This window comes from Mustela lutreola, chromosome 2 (assembly GCF_030435805.1).
Source record: "Mustela lutreola isolate mMusLut2 chromosome 2, mMusLut2.pri, whole genome shotgun sequence".
Taxonomy (NCBI): domain Eukaryota; kingdom Metazoa; phylum Chordata; class Mammalia; order Carnivora; family Mustelidae; genus Mustela; species Mustela lutreola.
The window spans coordinates 199058195-199077922 of record NC_081291.1 but is presented as its reverse complement, the minus strand read 5'-3'; the positions used below and the strand labels follow the sequence as shown (position 1 = coordinate 199077922).

The 19728-nt window shown below is 38.8% G+C and overlaps 1 long non-coding RNA gene across 1 annotated transcript in view; it reads left to right on the top strand.

The window, feature by feature from the left end:
* The window catches only part of LOC131825268 (uncharacterized), a 102802-nt gene that overhangs the window by 60351 nt on the left and 22723 nt on the right, over positions 1-19728 (top strand). The window contains exons 5-7 of the long non-coding RNA XR_009351182.1: positions 3355-3564; positions 12056-12121; positions 17430-17485. This is a non-coding gene — a long non-coding RNA (uncharacterized LOC131825268). The remainder of the gene's footprint in view (positions 1-3354; positions 3565-12055; positions 12122-17429; positions 17486-19728) is intronic.

Genomic DNA, 19728 nt, shown 5'->3' with positions numbered 1-19728 from the left:
CTCTCAGCTTACTTATCTCGCCTCGACTTCTTGAAATTTTAGTCAAATTTGGTTTACAATCTGCTTCATGATTTAAAAGCAGACCGGAATGAATAGAGAAAGGACCAGACAGAGAAGAGAACAGAAACTGTTAAAAAGATTCTGGTAAAATGTGAAGACGCTCCCAGATCCACTCAAGACAACAGCCAGTGACTGAGCAAAGTGATCGATTTCTAACTCTCCAGGAACTAAGCATCAAATTCAAGGCCGACTAAATGAAGGAAGGACCATTAACAACAGACTTCAGAATTTTCTGCAAAGCATGAAAGACAACAAGAGAATGGGGGGGGGGGTGTAGAATCCCTAAAAGAAGCCTGAGTAAGGTTGTGTAGCAGTAAGAAGGGAGATCTCTTCCCACCCAGACACAAAAGGAAAGTACTGAAGGTTTTACAATGATGTGGCCACTAAAAATACCACTTAAAGATGGGCAAACTTCTTTATCGCCCCAAGAAATCAAAGTAAACCATCTGAAACCCAAGCTCTAGGAAATCGCGCTGCTCAGATAAAGGACCCAAAGAGACAGTGAAACAGAGATCACTTTCAGAGAGCAGGAGGCTGCCTGGCTTAACCTCGAGCGGAACCTTTCCTTGGCGCTCAGCACGGTGAAACAGACATTCTCTCAACTGTATCAGAGACATGGATTTTAGTTGTAATTATGGTCTGCTAATCTGGTGTAGCCTTAGTTGAGCAAACAGAATCAACACATTATCATTAGGATGGCAATCTAGCTTCTCTCTTGCGCAGGCCAGGGAGCGAAGACTATTATTGCCAACTTTGATTCTTATCTAACCTTTTTGGAGCCTCAAATGAAGTTTTTTTCTAGTTTCTCTAGGTGAAGAGATATGTGCCACCCTCTCATCTCACAGAGTTTGGAAAAAACCACCAAAAGGCAATATTTACACATGCCATAACTGGGTGCTGAATGGCCTTGGGTGAGTCTGTATCAGTCCAGCCTCTCTCCCCCACAGAGGGAAACTGGCAGAGAATGGGTCGCGTTCTCTGTTTTCCTGCCCTTTCTTCCTGGGCCCGTTCCTCCTCTCAGTTAACCTAGTCTGAAGACTTAGGGTTGTGCTGTCGTCTTTTAGATGCAGAGGAATATTTCTGGTTAAATCATTAGTTTTTCCTAATTCTGAACCTCTCATGGTGGGAATTTCAAGTTAGCTGAGGACCAGTATTAGAAATAATTTGGAGCAAAAAGCCCAGCCGGTGGTTCCTTGAAATCATAACATAATAGCAACGTTTTCCTCACTAAGGAGCCTCTTAATAAGCACTTGTCTTCTTCCTTCGTTCTCTTTCTCCCTTCGTTCCTTCCTTCCTTTAAAAAAAACAAAACCAAATCTATTGTTATTAGAGCAGTTTTAGGCTTACAACAAAATTGAGAAGGGGGGGTACAGAAATTTCTCAAATGCCTCCTGCCCCACACATGTACAGCCTCCCCCATTACCAGCATCACTCACCAGAATGGTTTGTGTGTGTGTTTTACTAAGGATGAACCTGCATGGACACATCATAGTCACCCAAAGTCTACAGGTTACCTTAGGGTTCACTCTTGGTGGTGTATATCCTAGCAGTTTGACAAATGTGTAATGATATCCATCCGCCATTGTAATACGATACACCGTATTTTCCCGGCTCTAAAAATCCTCTGTGCTCTACCTCTTCATTTCTCTCCTTTCCCCACCCCCGGCAACCGTGATCTTTTTATTGCCTCCATTTTTGCCCTTTCCCAAATGTTGTATAGTTGGGAATCGTACAGTATGGAGCCTTTTCAGATTGGCTTCTTCCTTTCCACCTTCTTTCCTTCCAAGATTTTATTTATTTAAGAGAGAGAGAGTTAGAGACAGAGACAGAGAGTGTGAATGAAGGGAGGGGCAGAGGGAGAGAGAGAGAGAGAGAGTCCCAGGCAGACTTCCTGCTGAGCATGGAGCCCACGTGGGGTCCCCGAGATCATGACCCAAGCCAAAATCAAAAGTCAGTCGCTTAACCAGCTCCTAGTAATGTACATTAAAGTTTCCTGCATTTCTTTTCATGGCTTGATAGCTCATTTCTTTTTAGCACTGAATAATATACAATTGTCTGGATGTACCACAGTTTATCTATTCACCCACCGAGGACATCATGGTTAATTCTAAGTTTTGACAATTATGAATAAAACTGCTCTAAATATTAATGTGTAGATTTTGTGTGGATGTACGTTTTCAACTCCTTAGAATAAATACCAAAGACCATGATTGCTGGATCATATGGTGAGAGTATGTTTAGTTTTATACAAAAACAAAAACAAAAACAAAAAACAAACAACTATTGTCTTCCAAAGTGGCTGTACCATTTTGCATTCCTACCAGGAATGAATCAGAGTTCCTGTTGGTCCATATTCTTGCCAGCATTTGGTGCGGTCAGTATTCTGAATTTGAGCCATTCTAATAGATGTGTAATGGTATTTGTTTTAATTTGCATTTCCCTGATGACATATGATGTAGAACATCTCTCTTTTTCTTTCTCTCTCTTTCTCTTTTTCTTTCTAAGAAAGGGGCTAAGAAAGCTAAGCAGGCTCCACACCAGGCTTGATCTCATGACCCTGAGATAATGACTTGAGCTGAAGCCAAGAGTCTGATGCTTAACCAACTGAGCCACTCAGGAGCCCCTGAAGAATCTTTTCATATGCTTATATTTTTATTGGTACCGTATTTGTTAAGGTTTTCAACCCATTTTTAGTCAAGTGGTTTACATTCTTATTGCTGAGATTTAAGAGTACTTTGTATATTTTGGATAATGGTCTTTTTCAGATATAGGCATACTTGGAGATATTGTGGGTTCCGTTTGCGATCACTGCAGTAAAGTACCACAATAAAGCAAGTCAGATGGCAGATGAGTATTTGGTTTTCCAGTGCATATAAAATTTGTTTAGACTATACTAGAGTCCACTAAGTTTGCAATATCATTATGTCTAAAAAATGTGCATACCTTAATTAAAAAATACTTTATTGCTAAAAATTAGGCAATTATCAACTGAGTTTACACCAAGTCATAATCTTTTTGCTGATGGAGGGTCTTGCTGAGATGTAGATGGCTGCTGACTGATCAGATGGTGATTGCTGAAGGTGGGGGGGGCCTTGGCAACTTATTTAAATAAGATAAAATTGAAGCTTACTGCATCCATTGACTCCCTTTCACAAGTGATTTCTCTGTACAGGTGATAGTTAACCAAGAGTCAAACTTCTTTTAAAATTGGAGTCAGTCCTCTCAAATCCTGCTGCTGCTTTATCAACTAAGTCTATGTAATATTCTTTTTTGTCTTTTCAACAATCTTTATAGCATCTTCACCAGGAGTAGATTCCATCTCAAGAAACCACTTTGCTCATCCAAAGGATGAGCACTTCATCCATTGAAGTTTTATCACGAGATCACAGCAATTCAGTCTCACCTTCAGGCTCCACTTCTAATCCTGGTTCTCTTGCAATTTCCACCACATCTTCAGTTACTTCCTCCAGTGAACTCATGAGACCCTCGAAGTCATCTGTGAAGGTCGGAATCAACGTCTTCTAAACTCCTGTCAAGAATGATTTTTTAGGGGCACCTGGGTGGCTTAGTGAGTTAAGCTTCTGCCTTTGGCTCATGTCATGATCCCAGGGTCCTGGGATCGAGCCCCGCATCAGGGTCTCTGCTCAGCAGGGAGCCTGCTTCCTCCTCTCTCTCTGCCTGCCTCTCTGCCTACTGTGATCTCTCTCTCTGTCTAATAAATAAATAAAATCTTTTAAAAAAATGATTTTAAAAATTTCTTCCCATGAATCACGAGTATTCTTAGTCGAATCTGAAATGGTAAATCCTTTCCAGAAAGTTTTCAATTCACTTTGCCCAGATCCATCAGAAGAAATCACTATCTATGGCAGATATCGCCTAATGAAATTTATTTCTTCAATTAAAAGACTTAAAAGTTGAAATTGCTCCTCAACCCATGGGCTACAGAATGGATATTGTGTTAGCAGGCATACAACAACATTCATTTCATTGTACGTCTCATCAGAACCCTTGGGTGACCAGATACATTGTCAATGAGCCATAATGGTTGTTTTTTTTTGGTTTTTTGGTTTTTTTAAAAAGATTTTATTTATTTATTTGAAGAGAGAGAGATCACAAGTAGGCAGAGTGGCAGGCAGAGAGAGAGGAGGAAGCAGGCTCCCTGCTGATCAGAGAGCCTTATGTGGAGCTCGATCCCAGGACTCTGAGATCATGACCTGGGCCGAAGGCAAAGACTTAACCCAGTGAGCCACCCAGGCACCCTGAGCCATAACATTTTGAAAGGAATTTCTTTGTTCTCAACAGTGGGCCTAAAATACTCAGTAAACAGATGTGCTGTCATTCAGGCTTTATTGTTCCATAGAGCACAGGCAGCGTAGATTTAGTACAATTCTTATGGCAGGATTTTTGTAATTATAAGTGGCTTCAATTTAAAGTCACCAGCTATCTTAGCCCCTGATAAGAGGCATCCCGTTCTTTGAAGCTATGAAGCCAGGGATTGACTTTCTAGCTGTGAAAATCCTAGATGGGATCTTCTTCCAGTGGAAGGTTGTTTTGTCTACGTTGAAACCGTCGTTTGATAACCTTCATGAGTTATCTTAGCTGGATGTTCTGGATGACTTGCTGCAGCTTCTGCTTCAGCACCTGCTGCCTCACCTGGCACTTTGATGTTATGGAGACAGTTTTCCTTACACCTCATGAACCAACCTCTGCTAGCTTCCAGCTTTTATTCTGCAGTGTCTGTATCTTTTACAGACCTCACAGAATTGAAGAGAGGGAGGGCCTTGCTCTGGATTAGGCTTTGGCTTAAGGGATGTTGTGGCTGGACTGATCTACACAGACCACTCAAACTTTCTCCACATCAGCAATAAGGCTGTTTCACTTTCTTATCATTTGTGTGTTCAATGGAGCAGCACTTTTAATTTCCTTCAAGAGCTTCTCCTTTGCATTCCCCACTTGGCTAACTGTTTGGCACAAGGGGCTTAGCTTTTGGCTTATCTCAACTTTCGGCATGACTTCCTCCCTAGCTTAATCATTTCTAGTTTTTTATTTAAAATGAAAGATGTGGGACGCCTGGGTGGCTCAGTTGGTTAAGCAGCTGCCTTCGGCTCAGGTCATGATCCCAGCGTCCTGGGATCAAGTCCCACATCGGGCTCCTTGCTCCACGGGGAGCCTGCTTCTCCCTCTGACTCTGCCTTCCACTCTGTCTGCCTGTGCTCTGTGCTCGCTTTCGCTCGTGCTCTATCTCTGACAAATAAATAAATAAAATCTTTAAAAAAAAAAATAAAATAAAATGAAAGATGTGTGCTCTTCCTTTCATTTGAACACTTAGAGGCCATTATAAGTTACTAATTGGCCCAATTTTATTATTATTGTGTCTCAGGGAATAGGAAGGCCTGAGAAGAGGGACAGAGATGGGGGAACAGGTGGTCAGTAGAGCAGTCAGAACACACACGTTTCTAAATTAAGTTTGTCATTTTATAGAGGTACGGTTTGTTGCACCTCCAAACAGTTGCAGTAGTAACATGAAAGATCACTGATCCCAGATCACCATTACAAAATAATAATAATAATAAAAAGACTTGAAATACTGTGAGAATTACAAAAATGGGTTGCAGAGACAAGAAGTCAGCAAATGCTGTTGGAAAAATGGCATCAATTTACTTGCTTAGTGCAAGGTTTACAATAAATGCATTATAAACAAAGCCCAGTAAAATGATGTACGCCTGTATGTCTTTTGCGAATATTATCTCCCAGTCTGTGATTTGTCTTTTAATTCTCTTGATATTGTCTTTTGCAGAGCAGCAGAAGTTTCTAATTTTAATGAGGTTCAGTTAATCAATTACTTCTTTTATGGTTTATATCTTTGGTGTTAAATTTAAAGTCATCACCATAGTGAAGGGCATTTAGGTTTCCTCCTCTGTTACATTCCAGAAATTTTGAAGTTTTGTGCTTGACATCTAGGTCTATTATCTATTTTGAGTTAATTTTTTTAGAAGGTGTAAAGTCTGTGTCTAGATTTATTTCTTGATTTTTTAATTTTCCTTGATTTTTTGCAAAGATGTCCAGTCGCACCATTTGTTGAAAAGACGATCTTTGTTCCATTGTATTTCCTTTGCACACTTGTCAAAGATCAGTCGACTGTATTTATGAGGTTGTACTATTGGGGTCTGTATTCTGTTCAGTTAATCTATTTGTATAGTCTTTCACCAGTAATACACTGTAACGATTCCTATAGCTTTACAATAAATCTTGGTAGCAGGTTGTGTCAGTCCTCCAACTTTGTTCTCCTTAAATACGGTGTTGCTTATTCTGGTTTTTTTTTGCCTCTGCACATAAACTTTAGAATCAGTTTGTCATTATCTATAAAATAACTTGCTGGGATTTTGATTTGGGTTGCACTGAATCTACAGATGAAGTTGGGAAGAAACGGTAGAGCTCTCGCTTTATTTAGTCCTTTGATTTTGTTTCTCAGAGTTTTGCAGTTTTCCTCATATTGATCTTATACATATTTGTTAGTGATACTTAGCATTTCAATTTGGGGTGCTAATGTAAATGGTATTATGTTTTTCATTTCAAATTCCATTTGTATCCTGTTGGGTTTTGTATATTAGCCTTGTGTCCTACATCTGCCTCTCCCCTTCATCAGATTATATCTGAGTGTCTTCCTTGTGCTAGGCAGGCTCTAGAAGCACAATTCTTCCTCCAGAAACTCAGAGTTTAGTAAGCAAGGTAGATAAGTAAATATAAAATTTGAAAATATATGTTATTATAAGGGATTTATGAAAGAGGTCCTTTCAAAAGGGCCTTGGTGGTCCAGACAGGACTTTTTGGAGTTTTGTTCCAAGTGAAGGAGCAAGGGCATTGTAGACAGAAGATGACAGAGGAGACTGGATGAAAAACAAGATGCGTTTTCAGGGATCCATATGTGATTGAGTAGCAAGAGATAGGGCTGAAGGGGTAAGTGGGATCATATTATTATGTTCCTTGTTAGGGACTTTCCTTTTTTTCTACAGATCAGTGATTTAAAAAAAAATTTTTTTTCAAGTGATTTTTAACAGCAAAATTTTTTAGTTAAGTCATGTATAGTAGGCCAATATAAAAATTAGGTTAAAAAGACATTTCATTTGTATTCATTTATTTTACAAATTAGAACAATGAAGATAAGGGCATTTGTTTGAATACAAAATTGATGGGGATTATAGATGACAGTTATGTCTTATATCAGCCTCAGCTTTGCAATTCTTTGATGTCTGAGTTTTGTTTGTTATACAGTAGCAAGATAATTTTGATTCCCAGAGATAAATAGTTGCAAGTGGTCACAGTTTTAAAATGTTATCTGGGAATCTCAGGATTCCTAGTTCTATATATTCTCTCTCTCTCTATGTGTGTATATATACACACATATATATATTCCCTGTTCTATACACACACACACACACACACACACACACACACTTGTGTGTGTGTGTATTCATTCCCTGTTCTATATAAAGAAATGGAAGAAAAATTTTGGTTCTTAGGTCTACACAAAACTGAAATTCTAGTTTGGGTCACTGTGAGGATATGATATCAGCAATCAAAACTGAATATACCAGAGGGTAATTTTCAGAAAAAAAAATGAGTTCACTTTTTGACATTTTGTGCTTAAGGATATTTTTTAATCAAAATATAGGTAGCTTCTTCTAAAAATGGAAATAATTGGTTCATCAGAAATTGAACATGAACAATATATTATTTTAGAGTTATGTAACCTCATTTTTCTCCAACCTCCTCTGGACTGCTTTTGATAAAATTTGACTGGTTCATTTAAGAAACTCTTCACTCTTGTACATTCACACAGCTGCTCAGCCTGTGGTTCAGAATTCTGCTGCTTCATCATTTCAAATTTCTTGACTTGGCTACAGATGCATTCAGACCAATGCCATTTTATATTTACCAAAGTTGGAATAGTTCACAGAGATTCTTGTGTCCTCCCTGATTGCAACACATGTCACAGCTAGGTCACACTACCACTCTTCTCCCTCAGTCAGGCTGAGGGAGAATGTATTTATGTATTTATTTAGTGAATGGCTTGTTATAGAGAAAAATATTCTTAATATTTCTCTGTCATTGTCAATGTATTATTTAATGAATGGCTTGTTATAGAGAATTCATTATTTAGTCATTATTTAGTGAATGGCTTGTTATAGAGAATGTCAATGTATTTATTCAGTGAATGGCTTGTTATAGGAAAAATATTCTTAATATTTCTCTGTCATACCATCACCATCCATTTATTCATTTACTTAATTACTTCTCTGGTGGAAATAGATGCTAGATTCTTCCGTGATTTTGAAGATAAATTACTGTGTTAATTTTCTAGAGCTGTACTAACAAAGTACCACAGATGGGGTAGCTAAAAAAAACAGAAATTTATTTCTTATAGTTGTGGAGGTTTCCAGTCCAAGATCAGGTGTCTTGGATCAAGGTAAAGGTTTAGTTTCCTCTGAGACCTCTCTCCTTGTCTTGCAGATGGCTGTCCCCTTGCTGCCTCTTCTTGTGTTTTTTTTTTTTCTCTGTGAGTTCACCTCTCTGGTGTCTCTTTGTGTGTCCAGATTTGTTCTCCTTATGAGAACACCAGTCAGATTGGATTAGGGCCCAAACTAATGGCTTCATTATAACTTAGTCATCTCTTTAAAGATCTTATCTCCAGACACTGTCACATTCTGAGACACTGGAAGTTTGGGCTTTAACAGGAACTTTGGGAGACACAGTGCAGTCCATAACAATGGTTAACAACTCTTCCTTGGGTCTTACAAAAAAGACAAAAATGACCTCAAAAAATTCAGGTTTTCTCTTTAGCTTCATGACTTCTCATTGCATTTGTATTTTGATGAAACTTGGAACCAGTCTTTTCTTCCCTCATGGGAAAAAGGAAGACATGTCTTCTCTCTGTAAGGCATCATAGATAAAGCAATATTTCTCAGCCATTTCATTTTCTGAACACATAGGAGGGATGTCACACATCCACGACTAATGAATAGCTTACTGAGAGCTTGATCTGTTGAATCCCTTATTCCAAAGTTGTATGGTTTGCCCAAAGTCTTATCTTCCTTAAGGATACTGTCTCTACTTTAACAGAGAGGTGTCAGGCAGGGCTACAGTCTCATCTGAAGGCCTGACTGGGAAAGAAGTACAAGATCCAAGGACTTCCAAGATCACTCACATGATCTATTGTAGCATGCCATTTCTCCTGGGTTGTTGGACTGGGGGTATCAGTTTCATATTGGCTCTGGGCTGAAGGTCTCTTTCTGTTCCTTGCCCTATGGACATCTTCATAGTGTAGGTTGTGTTGTGAGCAGCTGGCTACTGGCTTTTGACTTCCACTAGAGCAATTGAGAGAGTAAGAGACTGAGCGAGACACGAGTAGTCTTCTTGTATTGTAATAACAACAATACAACAATATTGTAATACAACAATATTGTAAACTAATATTGAAAGTGGCATCCATCACTTTTGCTGTATTCAGAATTGAGTCAGTAGGTCAGTAGGTCTAGCCCACCCTCCAGGGTGGGGGGATTATAAAAGGGTATGAATATCAAGAGGCAGGGATCATTTGAGGCCATTTTAGAGACTATCTATCATGGTCATCTTTAATCTGGAGCAATTTTTCTTTCTCATTCATCACATTGGAGAGTACAGGTCAGCTATTTTACAGAATACTGATATGGGTTTGGCTTGTGTTTCCTCACAATTGAAATTTAAGTTCTACATTTTTGGCAGAAATATTATGAAATTACTGTGTGTCCTTCTCAGGTCATCTTATCAGAAGTCACATGATACCAGTTTGTTGCATTATCGGTGATGTAAAATTTGATTACTTGATTCAATTGGTGGACATCAAGTATCTCAATGGCAAGTTTACCATTTTTTTTCTGTATAATTTCAGATACTGTGTTTTTCAGTTCTATAATTCTCATTTGGATTTAAAAAATACTTTCTATTTCTCTGCTGAGATTTCCTTTTTTTTATATCACTGAGCATAGTTAAAATAACTCTTTAAAGTCTACATTACTTTATTGAATGTATTTCTAATAGCTCCTAAAAGTCTTTGACAAATAATTCCCATATCTGGGTCATTTTACCATTAAGGCTGTTGATTTTTTTCCCCTTGAGATTTTTCCCTTGTTAGATTTTCCTGGTTTTTCTTATGTCAAGTAATTTTGAAGTACATGTGGTCATTGTGATGATTATGTTGTAAAGATTTTAGACCTGGTTATATTCATTTGAAGAGTGCTGATCATTTTATTTTATAGAATATTAATTTGATTAGACTTAAAGGGAAAATTCTGCCTCACTTGTGGAGACTGAAAGTTAAAATCTTGACAGTAAACATTTTTTCTTCTTGTTGTTGTTATTATTATTTTATTTTTAACTTGAGCCACAATCTTTTTGGAGTCTGAGCCATGTATAGGTGGTTTTGAGGTCAGCCGTAACTTTGAATAAGGATATTTATTAATAGAATCAGGTTGCTACATCCATGGATCTTCCCCTTCTGTGAATTTCCACTCACTTTCTGAGGGCTTTAGTTACCATGCCTTTATTCCTGGATCTACAGGCCAGAAACACCATCTGTGGGGAGGTAATTTGAAATGATGTAAATAATCTCGTTCTCTTCAAATTCTACTCAAAGTCTTACCCATTGATGATCTCTAAGTCTCCATTGATGATTCTTGTGTGAATCAGTTATTGTGATGATCACAAAAGAGTGATTGTCTGTCTTTATTATTTCTTCAGTATTTATTAGTTATCATTCAGGTTAAGGAAGGACTTCCCGAAGCTTCACTCCCCATTTATTTATTTGTGTTAATTATCAGTGTGCATTCATGGATTCAACTTCTGTGTTGAGTGATTTTGTTCATTAAGCTATCTTATTCTGTAATTTTGACATCTTCATTGAATTTAGTTTTATAAACTCTCTTAAATGATTTTTAATAATGTAATTTAATTATTAAATTAAATTAATTAAATAAGTTAATTAACTTATAATTAATAATTTAAATTAAATAATTAATTTTAAAATAAATTCTCATGACTTTTCCATTGACTCATGATGTTACTAAGCAAATTTTATCCATAACAGTCGTGTTTTGTTTTGTTTTGTTTTTTAAGATTATTTATTTATTTATTTGACAGAGAGAGATCACAAGTAGGCAGAGAGGCAGGCAGAGAGAGAAAGGAGGAAGTAGGCTCCCTGCTGAGCAGAGAGCCTGATGTGGGACTCTATCCCAGGATCCCGAGATCATGACCTGAGCTGAAGGCAGCGGCTTAATCCACTGAGCCACCCAGGCACCCAACAGTTGTGTTTTTGAATTAAGAATTTGTTCTGAGGGGTGCCTGGGTGGCTCAGTCAATTGTGTCTGACTTCTGCTTGGGTCATGATCTCAGGATCCTGGGATGGGAACCTATATCGGGCTCCACACTCAGTGGAGAGTCTGCTTTTCCCTCTCTCTCTCCTTCTGTCCCTCCTCGACATATCCTCCTCCACTAATAATTAAATAAAATCTTTAGAAAAAAGTTTATTCTAAGAGTTGGTAATCTTAATATTGAACAGTAAGATAACATAATATATAGTAAGAGAATCATGTGGTTTATTTAGTTTTTTTTTATGGTATATACTCACTAAAATGGTCTTTGGCAATAGTAATTATGAATTACTGTTTTCAGAGTAGCATTTACTAAATATTGATTACATCATATATGATTTATAAACCACAAACTATGTAGTTTCTAAGATATTATTCTAAAAGGATCACAACCAATTCTGTAATTGTACACACACATATTTGGGTGTGATTTATAGAAAGGAGCCTTTTCTCTTGTGTATCTATTAAATTATATATAGAAGTAATCTTAGGAAATGTTTTAAGGAAGCTCATCAGGATAAATATATAGCTTCTGTGGCAAGACAATTTATTGAAATATACTAATTTATTATTTGTTCTTGTTGCTATAGGTATTTTATCCCCCAGCCTTCTAAGATGGTAACCCAACTGGTGTCTAGAAGACAATTGCCTTTGAGGTTTGTTTGTTGAAAATTAAGTTTGGGGCTGGATTGTGCCAGTGCTGTTAAGAGAGGTGAAGATGAGCTGATCTAGGGAGGTGTTTGGAAATTTGAGTGATTCTGATTCCATAATTCTGTGAGCTCCCTTTTGGTGCTCCAAAGTGCTCCTAGGTGTACCCTTTTGGTGCTCCCTTTTGGTGTTCCAAGACCACTGATAGCAGTGGTGGGCTGGTGCTTCAGGGAGGCTGGCCCTTATGTGAGGCTCTCAGGTTTACTATGGGGCTGATCACCTCTAAGCGACTGGGTGGACTTAGACAATAGCCACATCAGCTGTGACTACAGAAATCTAAAGATGGGAAAAATGTTTTCTGAATGTCCTGGTATACACGAGATGCTTAGGATTTTTACAGAACCCAAAGGATAATAGAAACTTCTGAACACAAGATAAGGGATTAGATTTTACTAGATTAGAAAAAAAAATAGTTATGCTACAATCATATACCTGAGGGCTTTGTGGTAAAATTGTTAATTGTTATACCTTCATGACAGCTACATGGAAGTTATAACAGACATTTATTTGCACTGGTTATTTAAGACTAATCCTTCAAGTTCTGAAGCCCATGACATTGTGGTATGAAAAGATATTTGGCATGTCATTGATGTGGTCAGAAGAATTGCTCTGTTTGCCTGCGGCTTCAAGTCTACTGATGAGCTGAGATTGCTGTAATCTTGTAATCACAAGTAACCTTGCTTAATTGGGTTAGTAAATTCTTCCCTAGTGGGCAGGAAACTTCAGTTAGCTGGGAAGCTTTAGTCTTGGGAACCCTTGAAATGAATTATGGAAACATTTAAGGGATTGAAAACAATTGTATTAATATTTTGTATTAAAAAGGAATCTAACATTTGTTATTTTTTTGATTGTGTATTTGTAACATTTAAGAGAACTTGAAAATCACACTATTAATAAGCTTATTAGGTGAATAAGTATACCAATTTTAGGAAGATTTTGTGTGTTAAGTCAGACTACTGACGTATTTAAAAAGCATAGAGAATATATACATATATATATATATTTTTAAATTTTTTAGAATTTTTATTTATTTAAGTAATCTCTACACCCAACATGGGACTCGAACTCATAACCCCAAGATCAAGAGTCTCATGCTTCTCTGACTGAGCCAGCCAAAAAGCATATGCCGCCAAAAGCATAGAGAAGCATGCATATTAAAGCATAGAGCATTAATTAATATATCCTCTGTATATTAATTAATGCAGTTTAACATGTTTGAAGCTATTTGTCAAGAGTATATGTGATATCAAACATAATTCAAAGAACTCTTAAAAGTTTCTGTTAAAACGTACTACACTTATAAATGAGAAAACTGTTTGCAAGCTGAAACTGAAAGCCTAATAAGAAGGGTATTTTTTGAGACAAACTATAAGTGACTCTTAATCTCACAAAACAAACTGAGGGTTGCTGGGGGGAGGGGGTTTGGGAGAAGGGGGTGGGATTATGGACATTGGGGAGGGTATGTGCTTTGGTGAGTGCTGTGAAGTGTGTAAACCTGGTGATTCACAGACCTGTACCCCTGGGGATAAAAATATATGTTTATAAAAAATAAAAAAATTTTTTAAAAAGGGTATTTTTTGAATTTATGGCTTTAATAGGTTGAAATAATTTCAGTAAACAGTGATTTTAAGTAAACAGTGATTTTTTTTTTTTTAATGTATAAAAATCACTCTTGAGGATACTGAAAGCCTGAAATCAACACAGAGGTAGAGTTCGGGAAGACTAGTTGCTAAGTGAAGATATTCAGTCTGTAGAAGAGAAAGCCCAGCTTAATGACTGCGTAGTTTTTCTGTTATTATATGCACTCTGCTTTGAAATTCATCCATAAACATGAAACTGTCTTTGGAAATGTCAATAAGCAAGATAATTAAAATAGACCAAGTAATATTCTTCCAAACTTGGAAGTTTTCTGAATCACACTCATATATATACAGATACATGCATCCTTACGTTTGCTAGCAGCAATACGTGCAATCATGCTAGGTAATTCAGTACAATCATGCTAGGTAATAGATGCCTCTTCTAGAAGATAGGGAGGCTCCTGAAATCTGTCCTTGTCCCTTAGGGCTTTTGGCATTTGTGGGTAGTTCCTCTGTGCCTTCATCTCCTGCTCTCTCCCAGCTGTGTCATTTGCTTATGGAAATCCTAGGCAACCTACTTGATCCCTATGATATGAGTGAGATGCTATGGTCTTTCATTAACCCTTGACTTTGCTCCTAAGTTATTCCTCTTTGAGGGAGGATAGTTCTGGCTTCTCATGAACAATGCAGGACAAAATATTTATGTTTTAAATCAGTAGACATTGGGCGCCTGGGTGGCTCAGTGGGTTAAGCCTCTGCCTTCGGCTCAGGTCGAGATCTCAGGGTCCTGGGATCGAGCCCCGCATCGGGCTCCCTGTTCAGCAAAGAGGCCGCTTTCCCCTCTCTCTCTATCTGCCTCTCTGCCTACTTATGATCTCTCTCTCTCTGTCAAATAAATAAATAAAATCTTAAAAAAAAAAAATCAGTAGACATTGCACTAGTTCGGAGTTTCCTAAACTGTTTCAGTTTATACCACCATTAGTGTCTTGACAACTTTTCTATAACACCCCTGGGCCAAAAGAAATACCTGAGGGGTGCCTGGGTGACTCAGCTGGTTAAGTGCTTGGCCTCAGGTCAGAATCCCAGGAGCCCACATGGGGCTCCCTGCTCCCTCGCCCTTTGCCTGCCACTCCCCCTAGTTGTGCTCTTTCCCTCTGTCAAATAAATAAATAAAATCTTTTTAAAAAATACCTAATAGTTCCATTTATTAAGTTATCAGATTCAAACACCTTAATAAATATTTGTGGTTTTTTAAAAGATTTTATTTATTTATTTGACAGACAGAGATGACAAGTAGGCAGAGAGGCAGAGAGAGAGGGGGAAGCAGGCTGCCTGCTGAGCAGAGAGCCTGATGTGGGGCTCGATCCCAGGACCGTGGGATCATGACCCAAGCCAAAGGCAGAGGCTTTACCCTACTGAGCCACCCAGGTGTCCCAATATTTGTGTTTTAACAACCAAGTAGCTATTTGTAAAGCCAGTGCATATCCCTGAAGAATACTTAGTTTCATTCTTGAACTACAAAGATTATCAATGTGTAGGCGTGTTAGGCCCTGCTTCCCTTCACCCACCTTGGAATCAGTCTGGATACGGCCACTCTCATTTCCTGTTCTTCATTGATTTTCATGTGGTATTTGCTTTTTATTACAGCAACTGCTGAAAACCGGCTTTCCCCCAAAAGAAATGTCACCGCAAAGAGTGTAGTGTGATCTAATGAAACTGTGAATCACCTTGAGGTAGTCATGGTGCCCAACAAATGTTTCTGTGCTGTCGTTGAAATTTTGCTTAAAACTCTCTGACGACTTTGTGGGACCTGGGGTGCCTTAGGGTACAGTTTGGGCCATGCAGTGCTAAGTGAAGGAAGACGGAAAAGCACATATTCCATGTCAGGAACCCAAGTATGGTAGAGCATATCAATAATGTGGTCAGTTTATTCCCTGAGACAGAGTACTGCAATGAAGATGCACGTGTTTTTTTGTCTGTGTAGTATCTGAATCCCCTTCCCACATTACAACAAACAAACAAATAAAACCTGTACTATACGATTCTGAGGTGGCAGAGCTCATCTTCCTCTACCGAATCTGAGTAGACCGGAAACCTCCTTTCCACCCTCCCTGAGTGAAGACCTTGGTTCTTAGGCTCAGCAATCTGAACTGTGTATCTTGGATTTTGAGTCCGAAGCTACTGATGCAGACAAAGGGTCAGGAATGTTAGGGAAATCTTTCTGGCTGTTAGTGTGCACGCTGGGAGCGGAGGCAGGGGTGGGGCCAATGTTGGTACTGGCGGTGTGGATGTTCTCGCCAGGGGCTCTAAAATATGGGTGTGTTCTCGCCGGACTGGTTCTGCGGCATGATTCTGGCTATGGCTTTGGTGCAGTAACCTTCCTTTTTATTTGCCTATTCTGAACCTAGTTCTCTAGACTTCCCGAAGATATGGACAAAGCAGATATCCTTTCAATAACTTTCTTTCTCTGTTTAAATCATACCAACTACCATAAATAAAAGAATGTGATGAAAAATGTCCATGACCAGAGGAGAGGCAAAATTGTAGAAGGCATATTGCATTGACTTCACCAGTTGGAGCAAAGATTTAAGAAACTATTGAGGTGTGCCTTCTGGAGGCTCTGGAGAGTAACTAATAACTATTGGTTACTATTTAGCCTTTATCCCTCAATGGCTAGAAAAGCTATATACATGGAGGGCACAGGTAACTTGGACAGATCTGAGAGAGGGAAAGACTTGGAAACTTAGCACAGAATGCCTCAGGCCCTATTAGGTGAGTTTTTTGTTTTGTCTTTCTATTAGGTATGTATATATATATTTTTATTTTTTAGATTTTTTTTTTTAAATTTGACAGACAGAGATCACAAGTAGGCAGAGAGGCAGGCAGAGAGAGAGGGAAGCAGGCTCCCCGCTGAGCAGAAAGCCCGATGTGGGGCCGGATCCCAGGACCCTGGGATCATGACCTGAGCTGCAAGTAGACACTTAATCCACTGAGCCACCCAGGCCCCCCTATTAGGTGTGTTTTAAAGTGACCCACTTGTGTTAAGAGGGTTTGTGAAGTTCACGTCATTAGACATTACGCAGAAAAGGTAGAAGGGTACACACAACTGGGAGCTAGCCAGGGCAACAATAAATAGCAATCAACTCTGTGATACATGTTGGGCTGATGAGAGGCTGAATTTTAGGTAGAATTATCTAAGCAGGATGGGCAAGATTTACTTGGATGATGATGAATGCTTTTGGCAAACCCAAAAGTCATTAAATGTGTATTTCACACTGGCAGACATTCCATAAAGTCAAATCTAGAGGTGTGTGTTTAGGAAGCCAAATATCTGGCTCAGAAATCAAAGGGAAAGGAAAGCAGTCTACCTGCATGAAATGTTTAAAATTCAGGTGTGTCTGCCTGAAAGAGGAAAGAAATAATATCAGAAATTAGAATCCTAGAAGCATATCCATGACTGAAGAAAAAGTTGTAGCAGGAAGAATTGTTCTGCTGTTTTGAAGTAACACAAGTTCTTTAAGATAAAAAACAAAATCAAAAACAAAAAAACAGCTTCAGAGGTACAGCAAGCAGAAGACTTTTCTTGCCTTGGTAGAACAGACTAGGATATGCATTTTTAGCCTATGAACTCTGTAAAATAAATTGAATTCATTATTATTATTCTTTTAATTGACAGGTTGTTTGACTTTCATGAGATGAAGCAATTTCAAGTGTGACTCATTTTATCACTTGGTGAGTGAGATCATGATGTCGCGTACACTTGCCAATGTTAGGTACAGACTCAATGGACTTTCATGCTCTTAGGAAAGCTATGTTGTGGGAGTAGTTGGCAGAAGAGCCTCTCAAATATTAGGCAACACTATAATTTGTATGACTTATTCAAAAGTAATTGCTGATTATAGCAGTATTCTTAAAGGCACGTGAATATCGTTAATGTGAAATCTCATATCATTTCTCAAAACTCCATTTAAAGACAATTGCCTAAGTTGTTTTAATTATGCTTTAGTATTCTAACCTATCCACCCATCTTGTTGACCTATTTGCTCTAGATCAACTGTCCTGGGCATGTATTTTATTTTTATTCATTCAACAGAGAGATCACAAGGGGGCATAGAGGCAGGCCGAGAAGGGGGGAAGCAGGTTCCCTGCCAAGCAGAGAGCCCGATGCGGGGCTCGATCCCAGGACTCTGAGATAATGACCTGAGCCAAAGGCAGAGGTTTAACTCTCTGAGCCAACCAAGCACGTGTGTTTTTTAAATCAAGTTCTTGTGCACTAACTCTTTCTATCATGGGAAGAAAATAGTTTGAACAAGCAGATGAGAAAAGTCTTACCTTCTTATAGTACTAAGGGGAAATAATACTGTTGAAATTATTGCCTGTGAGTTTGGATCAAGATTCAATTATTAGACTGGTTTTTCCTTCCATAATGGTCAAAGAGAAGGAAACCGGAAGTTTGGAAAAGAGCTCCTAGAAGTTAAAGGAAGTTACCTCATAGGAGATGCATACTGATTCCATGGGTCAGCCAACACACATGAGTCTTCCTCCAGCTGCTTGGCATAAAATGTTGAAGAGAATCATCCTTACCCCTTTTGCAAATGGATGTGAGTGGAACCCTTCATGTCTAATAACAGCTTGCATTTCCAGTATGATATCCTACCCTTTTTTCCACAGACTCTAAACACCCCTTCGATTCTCTTTCCACAGTGGAACTTTGCTCCTGCTTTGTTTCCTTAAATATCCTTAGTCCTCTTCCTCTTAAGTTCAGAGTTCTTTCTTCTGTCATGTGTGCCCCCACGGCACTTGGTTCATATATGGCTCTGTAAGCGTAGGGTCTGTTTTATGACACTATTTCTGTTACTGTCTTTACCTTCACTACTTGCTGAGATTCTTTTTTTTTTTTTTTTTTTTTTTTTTGACAGAGATCACAAGTAGGCAGAGAGGCAGGCAGAGAGAGGAGGGAAAGAGGCTCTCCGTTGAGCAGAGAGCCAATGCGGGGCTCGATCCCAGGACCCTGAGATCATGACCCGTGCCGAAGGCAGAGGCTTTAACCCACTGAGCCACCCAGGTGCCCCACTTGCTGAGATTCTTAAGTGCAGGGGACTATTGTTTAGTCATCTTTGTTCCTGCCACATTGCAGGAAAACGCAAAATGCTCTCAAAATGTCCATTTGCATTCTATACATTTGTGCATGTGTATGCTCAAACTCATTATCTAGAATGTTTTAAGCTTGAATGCAGATGTTTGTCCTGGTTTTCACTTCTGTAGCTATGTGTTGTGTGAGATAGTCACTTAAATTTGCTGGATGTTTTGTCTTGTTTATTAAAAGTTGCATTTTTCTAGGTGCCTTCTAAGCTGCCTTACATCTTTATATCCCAAATATGTGTCTTACATCCTAAATTTGTAATGCAGCCTTTCAGTGTGACCTCGGGTTACTTAATCTCTTCATTAAATGAAGAAAACACTTCCAGATTCATGTGGTGGTTGTGAGGATTCAATGAGAAAACATTTGGAGTGGATTTTTTTTTTTTTTTAAAGATTTTACTTATTTATTTGATAGAGAAAGAGAGGGAAAGAGAATAGGCAAGGGGAGTGGCAGGCAGAGGCAGGGGCAAGCAGATTCTCCCCTGAGCAGGCAGCCTGATGCGGGGCTTGAGCCCTGAACGCTGAGGTCATGACCTGAGCTGAAGGCAGATGCTTAAACTACTGAGCCACCCAGGCGGCCCCTGGAATGGATTTAGATTGGTTCAGCAAACACACGTTCACTGAATATGTGCCTAGGTGCCATGAATTGTGCTGGTCCCAGGATCCCGTCTGTTCAGTGGGAAGTTACAATCTAGAAGCCTTGCCTGGTACATAATATGAAGTCATTTCCTTCTTGCTTTCTCTCCCTGGCCTATCAGTTATCAGTAGTGGAATTTGGAATGGAATGGGGGAGACAACATTACATTTTTTTGTTTATTTCACCAATGATATTT